Source organism: Anoplophora glabripennis, unplaced genomic scaffold, assembly GCF_000390285.2.
Source record: "Anoplophora glabripennis isolate ALB-LARVAE unplaced genomic scaffold, Agla_2.0 scaffold1069, whole genome shotgun sequence".
In the NCBI taxonomy this organism is placed as follows: domain Eukaryota; kingdom Metazoa; phylum Arthropoda; class Insecta; order Coleoptera; family Cerambycidae; genus Anoplophora; species Anoplophora glabripennis.
The window spans coordinates 121,824-127,033 of NW_019417143.1; the positions used below are offsets into that span (position 1 = coordinate 121,824).

The 5,210-nt window shown below is 34.9% G+C and overlaps 1 long non-coding RNA gene across 1 annotated transcript in view; it reads right to left on the reverse strand.

Annotated features, from left to right (window-relative positions):
- LOC108913423 overlaps nucleotides 1-1,644 on the reverse strand; it is a 5,325-nt gene extending 3,681 nt beyond the window's left edge. Inside the window, exons 1-2 of the long non-coding RNA XR_001964621.1 lie at nucleotides 1,552-1,644; nucleotides 946-1,243 (exon numbers count right to left, since the gene is read on the reverse strand). This is a non-coding gene — a long non-coding RNA (uncharacterized LOC108913423). The remainder of the gene's footprint in view (nucleotides 1-945; nucleotides 1,244-1,551) is intronic.
- Between the last annotated feature and the right edge of the window lie 3,566 nt (nucleotides 1,645-5,210).

Sequence of the window (5,210 nt, forward strand, 5' to 3'; positions counted from 1 at the left end):
ACCGCGATCCCCAGACCTTAATCCAATTGATTTTTTTGTATGGGGTCATATAAAACAGCTTGTTTACCGCACTGTCGCGCAAGATGAAAATGATCTCAGAGAAAGAATCCACGATGCTGCAGATGCAATAAATAATACAGAAGGGATTATGTTTGATGTCTATCAGTCGTTGGTTCGGCGATGCAGAGCATGTATAAGAGCCAATGGGGGTCATTTTGAACATGTTATTTAATATTGTTTTATGTTAGTGTTATTTGTTATGTTGTTATTTACCGTTTTGTATTATTACTTAAAATTGTAAAAACCGTACCTACAAACTATTACCTATTATTAGCATCTAAGATACAGCAATAAGAAAAAGAATATTTCATTGTTTGCTGTTAACATTTTTACATGAAACGTTCCATTTTAATTTAATACATAATATTAAAGTAATATTACTTTGAAATGTATTTGCTATCATTACGAAACTAAATGCTTTATCAGAAGAACGGCCTCCCACATTATTGAGATTTTCGGCAGAACGAGACACTTTACCGATTTCAAACAAGTATTATGCCAAATTGTCCAAGGAATCTAAAAATTTACCCCAAATAAGTATTAGGTCATTGGCGTAGAAGTTGGGGCAAAAAAATCCCGCTACCCTACCCGTTTCTACGCCACTGACCTACAAAAAATTTGTAAATTTTGCAGTAAATTATAGACATTCGTAAGTATTAACATCATACCAGATTTGAATCAAATTGTTACAACCATACCAGAGATATCATAAATAATATGATGTAAAAAAACGGCCAATATGGCTCTGTAGAGCGAAAACGGTGAGACATAGAACCTTGGTTTATAAGGCAATTCTTAATTACTTATCGAGTTCTATCTGTGGTTAAAATTTGATTCACTCAAACTCAAACACCCTGTATAATAAATGATATACTTAAAACTTACCTTATAATTTGCATTCTTGCCATCACAGTAAAACAAATTTAAGTCAGACGATAGAAACTAATCGCTGTACTAGTTGTACTACTCCTGGAAAACTACTCCAGCAATGTGATGATAAACAATTTGTCAGGAACTAATGAATTGTCAAGAACCAAAGGTTGGAAGTGAGGCTGGACATTGCACTGCTTGCATTCCAATTCTACTTCACACCCTTGGGTAACCGTGATACAATACAGTGTACCATATTCCACTTTTTTTCTATTTTAATCTAAGCGCTGATGAACGTGGTAATTATAAATATCTGTAAATAAGTTTATGTAATTTATTGTTAAAACGAAGATTTTAATTTCATTACTATGACATTTGTTATACTTCCATTTAGGAGTTTTATTAAAAGATTTATATATTTTGTGTGAGAAGAAAATTACTGAAAGTTAATACAACGTATTTTTTCCGTATATAAAAGGAAGTATAAATAGGTATTAATGTTTTTCTTCCTAATATGAAATATATAAACAAATGCATTTCTAAAAATGTCATTTATTATTTTCAAAAGTTGGATAATTTAGATAATAAAAATAGGAATAATAATCAAAATTTACAGCTTACCCTGAAATTCACACCAAAACAAAACCGACAATACCGATATATTTCCGACAGATGACAGAAATTCTGGATCGCGCCCAGGGAGACTAGATAAGGAGCACGAACTCCACATACTTCTATACATATACAAAGCATTTTGAAAGGGAATTGAAGCCAAAAAGTGGGGGTGTTGTACTTTGTGTATTATACGCACTGTCGTATAATGTGAGATGTGAGCGAGCGACTTCAGATTTCGACTATCTTTCGAATCCAAGTTCCAACGCCCGGAACAGCGCTCCAGTGCAACCTCTCTATGCAGAACATGAAGCCATAACAGACATATTCCACGATGTTTCTAATCTCGAGCCCGAAGTCGCTGTCAGAGGAGAAAGTAAATATTTCACCTATGTTTCCAATCCAAACCTCAAAATCCAGCACCGAGCTCCAAGTCCGATTTCTAGCATAAGAAATCAAAGCACAAGCATTAAAGTGCATAATGTTTCTACAGAGGAGAAAGTAAAAATTTCACCTATGTTTCCAATCCAAACCTCAAAATCCAGCACCGAGCTCCAAGTCCGATTTCTAGCATAAGAAATCAAAGCACAAGCATTAAAGTGCATAATGTTTCTAATTCTGAAGCCGAAGCCGCTGTCAGAGGATGTTTTCAATCCACACCTCAAAATCCAGGACAACACCCTAAGTCCGATATCCAGTATCACAAATCAAAGCAAAAGCATTAATATGCACAATGTTTCCATTATCCAGGACGATATCACTACCAGAGAAAAAGATAAAAAATCGACAAGGTTTCGAATCAAGCCGCCATCCGGCCGCCTCGAGTCGAGGTGAAACAGTATCCACGGAAACAAACAAAACCGACTATGTTTCAGATTTCCCGCATCGCAGAGCCGCAGTTGTGCCGAGCCAAGCCGAATAGCAGAAATCGCCGATGTTTCCAATCCACCTGCGAGACGCCGCAATTCGTCGAAAAAGCGCGCCCTGGTGATGGAGACGAGATGGACCACATCGAGGACGACCGATGGGAAGCCGACAACGATCCAGCAGCCACCTTCCGTCATTTCGTCATGAAATCGACCAAGTTTCCAATGGTCCCCGGCCTTGCAGGGGAGCACCGGTCAAGATCCTTATCGCGATGGATCGGCCTTATCGCGATGGATCGTCAACTGTGGGATTCTGCAGTTATATAACCGGATCGACGTATCCGGCCAGTCTCTGTTGTGGGACTCTCCAAATTTCAGTTGCGACATTAAAGCCATTGTAGTCAATATTACAGCCTTTCGCAATCTTTAACCCAATTGTTAGAGTCAGATTTATGTTTAATAAATCTATATNTATATATATATATATATATATATATAGGTTCATTTGACTTCCTTACAGCAATTGTTACTAGTGGACTTCCATGCATATACACACTGTATATAAACACATCTGTTCACCATACTACTTTGCGTCTGCTCTCTTTTGCGGTTCAGCAGACTTCCACAAATATGTATAATACTACTCAGAGCCCATTTTACTCTACTGCAGTGTTAAGTAACTTCCAGGCAGTGTTGCCACTTAATTTATACATTCTACATAAAAAGTCGTCAACGTATAACTCAATGTACATGTTGGTTGACACAAATAAGACGTAGAAACATTTTCTTGTTTGTTCTGTTGTTGAGACAAATAATAATAAGAGTGCGGGCTGTATTTCTAATAACAATAGTAATAGATTTATTAGTCCAACAGGAAATACCCACTTATAGAACTAATGCATAAAAAACTTAAAACTAAACCAGTAAACCGTGATACAAAAGAGTCACAATACGTACACAGTGTGTCCCGTCTTTCAGGTTAACACCTCTGGAAATGTAAGAAGGCTGTGGAATTTCCGCAAGCTAATTTTTTTACAAATAGTACCCTGAAGGGAGGTTATATTCTACTAATCATTTTATTGATGTAACAAAAGCCTGGCCTACTATGATTTTTTCACCTTGCAGTGAGAACTTTAAAAATAAATACAACGTTCTTAAAGCCGTTCTGATGAAGTATACACAATTTTGAAATAGGTCGTGTTATTGATACCTTGGTTTGTTTTGAGTTTTACCTCCTTGGTTTGATCCGGGAAAAACTTGGAGAATTTGTCACTGTAAATAATCGATGAATTTCCTCTTCGCGCAATAAATTTCTTTAATAACGTTAGTAAAAAAGCATCTGTCGTCGACTTCCTCATCTTATTCTTATATCAGAATATTTTTCAAAAGGTTAATTTAATGCGTTAATTAATGCGCTTTCTCGCGTTACATAGGTATTCATTTTTGTGTATGTTTTGATTATTATTTTTATGTAAGAATGGTTCAATTGTAGTGTGTTTAATTAAAGCTTCCATTATTTCTTTTCGAACTATAAGACAATCAAAGTAATTTAATTTGTCAAATTTGTAAACTATCAATTTATTATTTAACAATTACGTACTGTATTTGATTATTGATATACCAGTATATAACAGTATTGCTTTTAACAAACTGAAATCATACATGTATAGGTATAAAAATAACAAAGCTGTAACTATGTGAAAAGCAATAAACAATCGTCAAAGGCCACCTGTTGTCCACACCATGGGAAGCGGGAGCAGGCGGGATATTCGGGAGCCTTATCGGCAATTTAAAAATTCCGAAGATATTAAATTTACAATCTTTATTATCTTATAAAATTCACGAGATTTGCACCGCGCAGTTTATTTTGCTGGTAATGTTTTATGATAATTTTTATGGACTCAAAGCAATTATAGCATTGAAAATCGACTACCACCACGACCAATACGTTTCTTATGACAATGTGCCATGTTGACATTTCACCCTATGGTCTCGACAAGTTTGTTGTCAGTCGTCATACTTGAAATTTTTACATTATTATTACTACATTATTATTATTACATTTACATGTAATTATTTATTGACACGTCTATGCAAGTTTTATTTACCTGTTTAAACCCTGTGTGCTGTGTGTGTGTTTGTGTTGTGAGTTCGAGTTCTTTTCTCGCTTCTCTTCTCAGTCAGTCAGTCGTGTCATGTGTAATGCGTACGTACTGTCTGTATTTTGCTTGTTAACATAATTCGATAGATATGATGAATTATACTGAAAAGTATGAAAAAAATGAAGTTGTCACATCTCCTGGTGAAATTGAGAAGATTACGGAGCGGTATATTAACCGACGTATTTCACGTAATGTAAAGTAAGTAAATATTTACATTATAGTGTGTTCTAATTTAATTAACACCACTAAAACATGACTTTTATTAATGAATGGATTTACACTAATTTTTTTCTTTTATTTTTACATATTATTTTCAAAGTAAGCCGAAGCACTTGCGAGATACGCCATAATATTATTGTTAATAAAAATAGAAGTAGGCCGTTTTTCGAATTTTGCGACTTGTTATTTTGAGCATATTCTTATAAAAAACGAATATAAATCGGTTCATAAATAAACATTTGTCTGGGAAAATTACGCTACTGTTTTTTATTACGTCTTCTTTTTAGAAATGAAATAGGGATACGAACTACGCAAGACGGCCTTATCTACGAATTTCAGTTAAAAGAATACGATGAAAAGGATGTCATTTGCAAAATCGATGTATTTGGAAACTTGGTGGTGAGTAACTGCTATCAATAAA